This window comes from Lepidochelys kempii, chromosome 3, assembly GCF_965140285.1.
Source record: "Lepidochelys kempii isolate rLepKem1 chromosome 3, rLepKem1.hap1, whole genome shotgun sequence".
NCBI classification, from domain to species: Eukaryota; Metazoa; Chordata; order Testudines; family Cheloniidae; genus Lepidochelys; species Lepidochelys kempii.
In genome coordinates, this window is record NC_136382.1 from 94,902,162 (window position 1) to 94,915,348 (window position 13,187).

A 13,187-nucleotide genomic window follows, 5' to 3' on the forward strand; every position below is an offset into this window, starting at 1 on the left:
CTTTTCATGTATCTGGGTTGTGTCTTTCCTCTGCTTGAAGTCAGATTTTTCCTTGTGCTGCCAAAATTCGACACTGCAGCACAATTGCCTTAGGATCCTTCTATGCTACATGAACTGCAGGCTGCCGTGCGTCAGGAGACTTGGTTGTAAGCAGTCAGGCCTAGAGTGGCCAGAGTCCAGATGCTAGAGCCAGGAGTCAAGATAGGGCCGGAAGCAGAGCCAAAGGTTAGAACTGAAGTCAGATTCTAAATGCCAGAGCCAAGGGTGAAGACTGAGTTGGAATCAGAGTTGAGGGTCAGAACCATATTACAATGAGTCAGGGAAGGCAGGAGCAGGGCTGGTTCTGAGGCAGGAACAAGGCTGAGACAGGATGAGAACAAAGCTGGGTGCAGGGCAGGATCTGGGCCGGATCAGCAGAGGAACTGAGCAGGGCTTGGTGAAAGGTGAGCACAGAGTGATAGAGAGTCTATGGCCAGCAAGCTGCTGCTGAGCTTAAGAACTGGCCTGCTAGCTTCCTTAGGCAATCAGGCAGGGTGGTCCATCAGGTAGCCAGCTGGCTTGTTAGGGTATCAGGAGTACTCGGCAGCTGCAGGGCCGTGCCCCTGACACCATGGTACTAAACATGTATCTTGATACAGCCACAAAGCCTAGGCACTAATCCGAAAACTTGGTGCTGCTCAGAAGTCTCCAGCATAGTGCCGTCACCTGTCTCTCCAAACAGCATTGCTACCCACCTAATCAAAGGTGGATAAGGACAAAAACTTTGAAGAAAACTTTGGAGTGAAGAAAAATGGCGGCAATAAAAATAGTGCATACCTGAAACCAAAGAAGACTGCGGATGAAATAGAAAGGGTGATCAAAACACTGAGAACAGGTAAAGCACGTGGGCTTCATAACATCTCCCCCAAATGCCTGAAGAATTAGTAAACACTGAACTATCTTTCTATCTAGAGTCATTGAGGAGAATAAAATTAAGATCTGGTGCAGAGCAAAAGTAATAGCCTTGCCAAAATCTGAGGAAAAACTATTGATTTGCAGAAAATTACCACCCCATCTCTTTGTTAAGCTGTATGTAAAAATTACTGTACTTTAAAGAATTGCCCCCACCATTGGTGGTATACTGAGTGTAGATCAAGTAGGCTTCAGACCAAACTGCAGCACCTGTGATCCAGCGGTGTCCCCATCTACATCAAGAATGGCTTCTGGACTGAACTGCTGCCCAGAGGCCACTGGTTTCAAGTTTCACTTAGACAAAAGAACAGCTCCTGGAGGTCCCAAAACAATTGACCTCAGGACTCAGTTCTAGCACCAACGATTTTCAACTTTTTCACAAATGACCTTCTTTTCACCAGTGCCAGGTGTTTTAATCTATGCAGATTTCATCTGCCTGGTAGTGTAGGCCCAGGATTTCACTCACCTAGAAAAAATCTTGGATGCAGAAAAGAGATGGCCCTCTATTGTAAAAGGTGGTGATTTAAACCAAGTGCCAGAAAGACAGCGTCCAGCTGTTTCCATCTAAACAACACGAAAGCCAACAAACATTTTAACATCTTCCTGAATGGCCACAGGCTGGCCCACAACCCAAAGCCTGTGCATTTAGGTGTTACACTGGACCGCATCTAGACATTCAAAGAACCTCTTACCAAGACTTCACTGAAAATAAAGACAAGAAACAACCTGATCATCAAACTAGCTGGTTCAACCTGGGGAGCCAATGCACAGACACTGAGAAGCTCTGGGCTTTCCTTGTTCTATTCTGTGGCAGAGTATTGCTCCCTGGTGTGGGTCAGTTCCTTTCACAAAGGACTAGTGGACGCTCAGCTGAATGACACAGTGTATAATAACTGGTACCATGAGACCGACCAACCAACCTGGCCTGGCTGCTGGTCTCGTTCAGTCTTGCCCCTTCTGACAACAAGTGACAAGTCACCTTCCAAAATCTGCTCCTTAGGGTACAAGATCAGTCACATCTATCCCTTTTTAAAGGTGTGTCTAATTCACTGATCTACTGGCTTGGCTCCAGGTACCTCATTAGGACAATTTCTTTAAAGAACCTTGATATTGCCTCTGAAGTGGCATGCTAGGTGGCAAGAACAAGCTTCAAACATAGACACTGCCTATCCTCTGACAGACCCAATAGTTCAGCCTCCTGGTTTTGACCTTCTGCGAGCAGAGGTCTATCGCTTCAGATGTAGAGTGATCAGATATGCTTCAAATGGCTATACATGGAGCCTTTGTGACTCTCCTCTTTGCCACTGTGGCCAATGAGAAGTTGTAGATTACATACTTGCAAGGGCTGCCTGGTTCCCTCATGGACTTTCCCAATGCACTTCCCTCAGCTATTGAATGGTTAAACATTTAGACTGTCATGCTTGACTTCAACGCCTATTTAAATGCAATCACAATTTTAAAAAAACGGTACTAGCAATGTGGCTAGGAAAACACTGTTCTATAACTAAAGGAAACAGTTTAAAACATGGTTTTTTGTTTACAAACACAATTAAAAAATGTTAGAACATGAATTCTTCTAACACTGGTAAAGAGAACTGTGCATTGACCTGCTTTTTCCAGTAGTGCTGATAGTGCAGAACTATCAGGCCCTGATCATGGATGGCTACTCATAGTAGTAAAGATGGGTACATGCTTAAATGTTTGCAGGATTGGGGCCTCAATGAGCTGCCTATATTTCAGTGGGAGTTGAGTGCACTCAACATGACTCTGGAGATGCACCACTGGGGTTTGTTCTCTGAACCAGTAAGTCAGACTACAGTACAGAAAGTACCCCCACCCCTTTGGGGGGGGTAGCATGCCATCTCTAGGACTCCCCCGTGCCTCCATCATAGTGGGGAATAGGAACCTGATAGCATTGTTACTTTTGCAATGTCACTTCTAATCAAGAGTTTTTATACTGATAGATCTGCAAAGCAAATCTTTCCTCTTCACTTTATGTAGGGAATTACTGAATGGCTGTCTAGTATAACTAAACATATAATTTCATACTTTGTATCTTTTGAACACCTTTTGGTTATAACTGTGTTTGCCACCGTATTTTTAACTCTAATTAGGTCAATTTCTGAGTTCTGCTTTTTCAGCTGGACAGTATTCCTTCACATCGATCAAATGTTTGTCTGTTGCTCTGTGAAATAGTCAGCTGAGCATTAATTATCATTTACCATAGCATTGTGTCTGGCTGATGTAAAACATACCCCAGGATATGCACATCTGGTGATCAAATACACTTGTTTAATTGATTCTTTCAGTGAACTTTCATCCAGGAGGCCAGGCAAGGAATTTGTGAATAAATTTAGATACGTCAGTTACAAGTGCTGCCATAAAAAATGTTGGTTGCAAAAATGAGGTGTTTTTATAATTCTAATGTCTTCTTGCAGAGCTGTGCTTGTTGCCAATTAACCACAGTTGGTTCTACATTTACCAGAGTTCAGTAGGAAATAAGTGCAAAGGTCCAGATCCTCAAAGATATTTAGGAACCTAGTTCCCATTGAATTCAATTTGAGTTAGATGCTTAGGTATACTTATGGTATCACCAATTAGAAACCTCATTTTACTGTGAGACTGAGCTAAGGTGGCGATAATAATTCTTAAATATATGTTCTGAATATGGCTATTCACCATAGCAACAATTCTAAAAGCATATCTTTATCACTAACTATATTTTTGTCACCCACTGGTGATCTGATTTCCTATACATCACTGGGACCATTTTGTCTGTGGATGGATGTGTTACAGGCATAGCAGGAGGACCAAACAATGGGTAGAACCCCAAACTTCTCTCATGTAGACAAGGCTACAACTTTTAATCGAATTTGTAACCAGTTAATGATATCGTTGGCAAAAAGCATCATTTATGTCCACACACCACACTGTTAAACCTTGGTTGGTAACAAGTGGCAACCAACGGTGTTTTGTTCTTTCCTAGTCTCATATATGGTAGTTTTTCCTGTAACTGATTCCGCATGATGGCCACTATCTTGGCTGACCCCAATGATTGAACTGGGGAATTCTAGAGCTAAAAACATGAGTGGCTGTCGCATAAGCTAAAGAGCCAGGTTCTCAAGCTAAGAACTGTAACAGACTCGCGTCCTCTGTGGATTTGTTACCTGGGGTTATCTGCATCCAAAGCTATGGTAATTATTCTGTTTTCCAGGCGGTGTCAAGAAATAAATCAGTGGGGGACACAGCACCTCCATCTGATGAATGATTGGTACACATGAGGGCTTCTGCCCAAAAATCTTTGTTTTTCTTAAGTACAAAGCACGCATCAAAATGCAGTAATCTAGAACAGTGCTACTCAAAGTGGTGGTCCGCGGACCAGTGCCGGTCTGCAAGCCATCGGCTGCTGGTCTGCGCACACATTGGGGAAAAAAAATTGCCGGTCCCCCATATCAAATAGCTTGAGAAACACTGGTCTAGAACACACCAGAATATAGTTACCCAAAGTCTGAGGTGGTGAGTGGCAGCAACAGGTTTCCAGTTTCCAGCATTTCTCCTAGCTGCTGGGGAGTTTTATGCCAGTGACTCCAGGCTCATAGAAAATCCAAACTTCTCGAAAGTACACTCTCTAACTAAAGTCTTTATAGGTTTTTCTCTGGATCAAGCACATAACTCATAATGGACTCTAATAGGCTAAAAATCTCCACAGCAATAGCAAATAATAATTCATTATTCTACTTATCATTACAAACACAGACCAAGGTCAGTTATTCACACTTCCTCCCCCTTTTCATGAATCTGTCCTTGTTAGTAACACTGCAATTGTGCAGATGTTTTTGTTATGTCTGCCTAAGCCAAGGCCAGATTTTTCCTGACTCTGGTTTTCTTGTTTCCATCTTATGGTGGCTGAGTAGTAAATCCAATTCTCTCCTAACAAATTGGGCACAGAGGAAGACCTGTAATTCACACAACGAACAGTGGGTTACATCAGGATGTTTTTTCTTCAGTATGGACAATCTCCCTAAGCATATTCGTATAACCTTGTTGACCAGTCCTCCTTCCTATCACCTCTCCATCTGATGGGACTTGCAACATTGCATTTTCCATGTGCTTCCTGTTTAATAGTGTGGATTGGAACTTCCGCTCACCCTTTCTTGATGTTTTATTTTTTTCTAATAATTATTTGTTATAAGGCTGCTCACTTAATAAAAGATTCTCTTTTTTTATCTTGATTTTTTTTATTACAGTTATTTACATTCTTTGGAAGAGTTGAAGATCAAACACAGAACAGGATCAGAGAAATTATGGAAATTAGCTACTTAAGGAGACTTGGTAAGAATGTTAATAGAATTGAGGAAGGAAAACATCAAGTAATAAAAACGAAACCCATGCAACTTGCAATATAAACATCAAAGGAGAGCTGGTTTGGAAATGATAATGAGGCATGCTTAGAATAAATGTAGACCAGTCTAGGGCTGGTGTGATCCAAATAGTGCCAAGAGGTTGTGTAATTTACATTGTATCCGAGTTTCTCTATAGCTTTTCATCCAGGCAAATTCAGTATTTTGATGCTTTCGTGAACCTGTGTGGGAGTGTGGAGATGAGGATGGGAGGGAAATGAGAAGAAAATGGCTGCAAGACACCTCTCACATGCCACCTGTCAGTGACAGTTCCTGACTAAAAAAGCAACACTGCACTCCAGTCTCCAGCTCTGTCATTCTGATACAAATGTAAATTTCATCTCCAGATACTCCAGATAGACACCTTAATCTGGGCAGTGTAATCCCTTCCAATATATTTTTATACATATACTAGTCAGTTCTGCTTTGGGTCACAGCAAGTTGTGATGTCTAATTCTAAATCATAAAAGACAGAATCCTTGATCCTCAAGGTGTGCATATGTGTGGGTGTACCTCATGCAATGTAGGCCTGACTTTTTGCTCTCACTAGTGTTGATCTTTAATGGAGTTACTCTTGATTTACACCCATGTGAGATCAGAATGAGGCTCTGTGTGTTTCTGGGAGGGCTGTTATGGTATAAGAATCTAGCCACTCTGATGTTTCTGATTAATTGGTAGAGAGAGATTTTTTAAAAAAAATTTCTGTTCCTAGATTTTACTGTTCAGCATCATGTAAACTACAGAAACTTCAAAGCCACAGTGCTGTGATGATGATGTCAGTATTTTATTTTTAAAAAGTCCAGTTTGTTTGTTTGTTTTTAAATCCAGTATTGGAGAGCTTGAAGAATCTGCTTGACTATGGAGAATTGGAAGCCTTCCCAGGCAAGTGTTGTAAACTTCTGCTATCTAAGCCATCATCAAGACACAGATTACAAGCCTTATGACTGTAAAGGTAATATTTAAATATGAACCAGGTTTAACCGATGCAGTACTATTTTCCAGGACCTCCAGACACATAGCTCCAGCTCCTCTGTTGCTGCTTATAGCTTTGTCAAGCTGTAGCAGTGAAAACCACCCAGAACGTTATTTTCACAGCTGCTTACAGGGTTCTGAATACCAACAGTGATATTGTCATGCATAAGACACTCTGCTACTCCTTGGAAAAGCTATGAGTAGCAACAGAGTCAGATCCTGGACCAGCTTACTGGGGAAGAAGGCTCGAAATGGAGGTTGGGAACAGTAGAGAAATAGAAATATCACTCACTCATCTCAGTTGCTAGAAGTGTCTGGGGTGAGAGTGGAAAGAAAGAGAATTCTCCTTTTTCGTTTTGGCAACCAGAGGGATTGGGGATAGTTGGAGGGGTTGGAGCTTCAAAAATATCATATCACATGGATCATGAGTCCTCCATCTTCTACACTGATTTCTGGCTAGTAGGTGTATTCTTCTGGCTAGTATCTGACTGGTTAAATTCTAATCCCGATGTATAAAAGGATATGAGTGATAGATTGTATACACAAGAGAAATATGGGATTTAAAGAAAGATGTTATGCGTAGAAGGAGGGAGAATATATAAAGGAGGAGATAGAGAACACAATGTACGGAAAGAAAGAGAGTTAAGTGAGGTGCGGGGGAGAAGGAAAAGAGGAAACAGATGTTTAAGGCAGCACAGGAAATGAAATGATGTGAGCCTGATGTTCACAAATGCTGAGTATCCACTCGCCAAATGAACGGTTTCAGAGTAGCAGGCGTGTTAGTCTGTATTCGCAAAAAGAAAAGGAGGACTTGTGGCACCTTAGAGACTAACAAATTTATTTGAGCATAAGCTTTCGTGAGCTACAGCTCACTTCATCGGATGCATTCTGTGGAAAATACAGTGGGGAGCTTTATATACATAGAGAACCTGAAACAATGGGTTACCATACACACTGTAACAAGAGTGATCACTTAAGGTGAGCTATTACCAGCAGGAGAGCGGGGGGTGGAAAAAAAGTCAATGTGAGTGATAGGTGCTTAGCAACTGTGGAAATCAGGCCCCAGGAGTTATTCCAGGAAAGAAAAGTTGGCAAGAAGCCAGGAAGGGAAAGAAAGTGCAAGAAGGTAAGAAACGTGTAGAAAGTTACATGTAAAAATATACAGAGTAGAAGGTGGACTGAAAACATGTTATAGTTAAGTATGGTACATACTAAGCAGCATATAGCTGTTTATTCCTTTAAATTGGAGGGGACTCAACACTACAGCAGACTTAGGTCTGTTTTGTAGTTTTTCAAACCCTGCAGTATCACTTCTTTTAAGAACCTCTAAATTAGCATTTAGCAAGATAAACATAATGTCACATGGAGGTCCCAGGAATGTTGCCCATGGTTTAATTGAACTAGGAGAATCAATAGATTGTTTTTCAAGTAACTTCAGTGCATACTGAAATAAATATATGTTGCTGTTCCACAATATTTCTAAGTGTAGCCATGATCTGTATACGATGCTCAGAATTTTGAAAATAAGTCAATAATGCAGAGTTGTTAAGTCATAGAAATTAGGCAGGAATACGAAATAGGTCTTTTCCATGTCGATCTCCATTCTATGCAAAGTTGTTTCCTATTGTACATTTTCTAGAACTCAGCCATGCTCCTAAATGCTGTTACCCTGACTTTATTCTCACAAGTCACCATGGTTTTCAGATGATCTGCTACTGATCAAACAGGAGGGCAAACTGCTAGAGCACTGGTTGCAGAAGTCCTGTTCTGAGGCTAACAAATTGTGACAGAGTTTTAAAAATTCTTATCATGGCTGTGCTGCAGGCAAAGAAAAATGTCTTCCGCACCCCAGCATCCAGATCTGGTTAATGCAGGTTGTTTTCATCTGGGACAGTGTAGAGTATTTCTCAATGGGAAATTGGCAAATTATTTTGCAATTGAGATCGCTCCGCTTCAGACCAAACCATCTGTCTGCTTGGTAGCAGAGTATGTGTGGCAGGGAAAATGCAGAATCCAAATGTCAGCTGGTGTTTCTCACTGAGGCTCTGGGACATGTGAGTTAGGTCCATGAGCCTTTTTCCTAATGAACACCAGTTGAGCTGCTGGTGCCACCATTAGAGCTGTTAACATATGGCTGTAACAGGGCAAAATTCCAACTTCTCTGTGAACACAGATCTGTAGGGAGAGTTGACTCACCCTTACTCGGCCACCAAGCCTTTGCCCTCCGTTTGAAAGATGAGCCTGATTTTTAAAGGTCAGCTGGAGCTTTGCATGCACATCGATGGGAACTGTGGCTGTTCAGCCACTCTGACAATCAAGCCCAGTGTAAATAGATGCAGGGAGTATTGAATTCCGCAACTGTTTGTTCCCCAATTCAGCCAAAGATACAGGTCTTTGCTGTAATTCATTGTTACTAAACTGAAAGTGGCAAAAGTGGGATACTTCAGTGAGACAAATAGTGCGCTATGTTTGTGTTTCATTGTGTGTTAACCCCCCTTCAACAGAGGAATCTTAGCCGTCTCACACTGAATCACACTGTCACAGGCATATACAGACCTGGGTAAGAGGATCATGGATCCCAGTCAGTAAGAACAATAATTTACAGTTTGTATCGGATGAGAAGTTCCCTGGGGGGCAGAGAATCCCAACCACACTTATTACTTAGTGTTTTCTTTGGTGGATTGGGTGTGGTTTTTCATGATATCACTTGCTGAAACAATACTGCACAGTCTTTATTTAAACCTGTGTTTTTTCCATCAAAAATGTCCAACAATATGTACAGTATAATATAAGTAAAGACATTTTTGGTACTGGTATTGCTCAAATACCTTAGGATTTTTTCCTAATCCTCTAGGTGTCTAAAAATATACAAACATTGCAAAGTCAGCACATGAAAAGTTTCCAGGCAAGTCTTTGGAGATCTAAAATCTGTTTGTGAAGTGACATTCATTCTACCACAGAGAGAAATTTATTGAAAAGAAATCAAAGGAATAACAGTTTGTAATAAAGAAACATGTTTGCAGTTCTAAAATGTAATGCTTCATACTTCTCTCAAGGCTTGCTTGTGGCAGAAAACCCGTGTTGTCCATTTTGTTTCAATATGTTTTGTTTCAATGTTTTGTTTCAATGCTACAGTGGAGCATAAGTGAAATGACTTTCTCCTTGAAGGAAAACCATAGTCATTGGGGTCCATGGGTGGGATCCCTGAAAGTACTTAGATGCCTAAGTCTCTGTTTTGGCTCCTTTGAAATCCACAATCCTTCCACCAGACCCTATAGGCACCTAAAGTCACTCAGCATGTAAGGTTTCAGGGTAAAATTTCCCCAGATGTCTGTGTTTCTACATCTGAGCACATGTACTGTTGCCCCTGTCGATCTCCCACCTAAGCCCCAGAGTGATCCACAAACCAGGGGAAGACAGGCATTCCATGCAGGGTCTGATTTGGTAGGGGCCCTTTGAGCATACCTACCGGACCACATCCCATTCAAAATTCAGCAGGAGGAAGTGCTGTTGCCACCCACCTTAACTTTTAGCCCAGTGGCTAGAGCACGCACCTGGGATGTGGGAGACCCAGGTTCAATGCCACCCTCTCTACTAGATGGGGAGAGAGGATTTGAACAGAGGGCTCCCACCTCTCAGGAGGGTGCTCACACCACTGAGCTATGGAATATTCTAATGTAGGGGTCCCTCCATCCCTCCTGTTGAAGCTGTTCCACTGTAGATAAATAATGAAAGAGTGGTTGGAGCAGGGAGACTGCACTAGGGTGACCACATGCTAAATACAAAATATCGGGACTGCCTCAGGGGGAGCGCCTTTTCAGTTGTTACACTCACCCGGCACGTTTGGTGGCGGGAAATAAATCTTGCCAGCGAAGAAAGAAGTACCCACCACCAGAATGCTGCTGAAGCCCGTCAGCGACTGAAGTACCTGCCACCGAAGTGCCGCCGAAGACCCGGACGTGCCGGGTGAGTGTGATAATTGAAAAAGCGCTCCCCCTGCCTGTCACTGCCACCTAAGAGGGGGGAAAAAAAAGACACGCTCGAAACAAAATCGGGATAAATGGTGTCCCTACCATGCTTCGGTCGGGACGCAGGACAAACTGCTCAATATTGGGACAGTCCCGATTTTATCGGGATGTCTGGTCACCCTAGACTGGACTGGGGTCTCCGACCTTCCCACTGGGTGCCCTAACCACTGGATTACAGAATCATTCATTCTCTATCTGTGTCAGTGTCTCTGGCCCAAAGAGTATTTAAGAATTTATCCACAGTGGACCTGTCATTGGCCCAGCAGTCCAACACTCGGGGAGGCTCTAGGCTTCCTGTCCTCACCTCACCATTCCTCAGGTGCCCCGATAAGAATCAGGTACAATCTAACCTGTCACACTTAAATCTCACTAATCTCTGGCTCCTGGATGGGGAAAATGAGTAGGTGAGTATAAATTTTTGTCTGAATATTATTTTCATGGAAGAACAATTACAGGTATTTTTTAACTTCTTTGAATAAATTTCCCATATAATCCTCACACTTAATATGATTATTCTATTTGTATGCCTGTATCATTTCTGTATCTGAAGTTAGGGATTGACTATGTATCAATTACAAGTGGGTTTACACCTGGAGAACGCCTACCTGACAGAATGTAATCTGTCTGGATGGGCCATTAGGGAGAACAATAGGTCTTTAAAGATGCTAATCTCCCACCTTCCTGAGAAATTTCCTGGGATGCTACAAACAACCTTTGACTCATGGCTGCTTTGACACTGCAGGGTCATGTGATCATGTCACCTGGTACTGGACATGATAGAATACCAGTATTTTTCCGGGGTGGGACCACTCTGGAAAACAAAGGGTTCCTTCCATATTTAAATCCTATTTAAGGCCAAGGAGTGACTTAATCAGTGTTCATTCTCCACTGAATCCCCACCCAGGATGACTGCTGGAAACATCTAAGAAACAAAGACAAAGGAGGGTGGGGGAGAGACGGACTGAGCCTAGGCTGGGAAAGTGTCTGGCCTGTGAAAGAAATACCTAGGGTTTTAAGCTGCAAGCAAGAGCAGCTTGCCTTCAAGAACCTCTGCAATTTGTCTAAAACAACAGTTAGGGTGAGAAATTACTCCTTGTAACTAGTTTATTTAGTGTATTAAGCTTAGCTTGTGTGTTTGTTTTATTTACTCAGTAATGTGCTTTGATCTGTTTGCTAACCCTTATAATCACTTAAAATCTATCTTTTGTAGTTAATAAACTTGTTTTTGTTTTCTCTGAAATTAGAGAACTGGGGGGCAAAAAGCTGTGCATTTCTTTTTCCACATTGAAGGAGGGAGCAAATTTTATGAGCTTACCTGTACAGTTCTCTCTGCAATGCAAGACAGTACAATTTGGGGTTTACACTCCAAGGCGTGTGTTCACTTGAGTGCTGGGCAATTCCCTGAATCCTCCCATGCAGAACTGATTTCAGTATCTGTGTCTTTATGCAGCTGGGTGTGTCCCTAGCTGTGTGTGTGCTGGAGGATGCTTGAGGGCCTGGCTCAGCAGGACAGTAAGGCAGCACAGGCTGGTGGAACAGGTGGGCTCAGTGGTACCCAGTACATCATGTGGCACCCTGTGTGTGTGTGTATGTGTGGGAAACCTGTCACAGTCTGCATAAGTAAAGAAAAATAGCACAATGCAGTCAGTCACACAAGTCTTTCTAAGGAACCAAATAGCATGCCCAAATTATAAAATCAAAAGACAAAGGAAAGAATCAATAAAACTAATTGATATAATAGGTCACCTCCAGAAGAGGAAAAGGTTTTGCTGAGAACAGAAACATGACTTCTAAGCAAAACGCATGTTTTTTATATGTAAGAGGACTAAAATAACTCCAAGCCAATCAATATAAGATCATACAGAGAATTCTTTAACAAATAACAGTATTGAAGATAGGTGCTTTTGAAAATTTTACCTCAGTGAGCACATGGCCCATTTTTAGAAGTGATTTATGCACTTGGGTCCAGATTTTTAAAAATGGGTACACATTGATGCACTCAAAATTGTAAAGTGATTTAGATGGCTAAATTCTATTTTCAAACATGACATAGGCAATTAGGAGCCTAAGTCTCAGTGAAAAAGATATGTTTAGTCATACCAGTTATTTGGCTCAATACAGGGTAACTGGGTGAAATGTAATGGCCTGTGAAACACAGGAGATTAGATTAAGTGATCTAATGGGCCATTTTTGCTTTAAAAATCTATGAATCTGAGAAAGTACAAAGTCTGTATCAGATGGGAGAGTGCCACCAACTGATTCACCATTAGGTGCTGCAGACAGTGGTAATAAGTGTTCCTTTCTTGGAGCTGATCAGCAAACAGGTCCAAGCCCCAAGTTAGCCTGGACTGGGTGTAAAAAGTCATGCTGCAAAGCCATATTTGAGTTATTGTGTCTTCACTGATGCTGTACTCTCCCATGTGTGTCACGAGGACTTCTGAGGGCATATCCCAAAATTCTTTGTGCTGCAGTAAGATGAGTTGCTCAATCATTTTCCCCCCAGTGAATTGTGGGAGAATTTGTCCTTCTGGGCACAAAGGGGAATTGTGGAATATCACTGGAGGACTATCAGCACTGGAATGATTTAGCCTGTGTCCTCAGTGCTAAACGGGTGGATTACCAGCCCAAATGAAAGCTACACTCAGGTTTTAGCCTACAATCTCAAATAAGCCAGCTAGCCCAGGTTGAAAGAGTTATTAAAAGTGGTGAGTGAGTTTTTGTGTGTGTTGGGGGAGGGAAGGGGATTGGGGTAACAGGAGTAAAGTGCCCAAGTTAACTCCACAATGAAGACACACCCTAAATACTGACCGAACCTATCCTTGCTTAGTTTAAGTGA

At 42.2% G+C, this 13,187-nt stretch overlaps 1 long non-coding RNA gene across 2 annotated transcripts in view; it reads left to right on the plus strand.

Annotated features, from left to right (window-relative positions):
- Nucleotides 1–11,523, plus strand: part of LOC140908983 (uncharacterized) — a 50,067-nt gene extending 38,544 nt beyond the window's left edge. For both annotated transcript variants that reach the window (XR_012158038.1, XR_012158037.1), the window contains 3 exons: nucleotides 5,199–5,283; nucleotides 6,180–6,303; nucleotides 9,178–11,523. This is a non-coding gene — a long non-coding RNA (uncharacterized LOC140908983). The remainder of the gene's footprint in view (nucleotides 1–5,198; nucleotides 5,284–6,179; nucleotides 6,304–9,177) is intronic.
- Nucleotides 11,524–13,187: the final 1,664 nt, after the last annotated feature.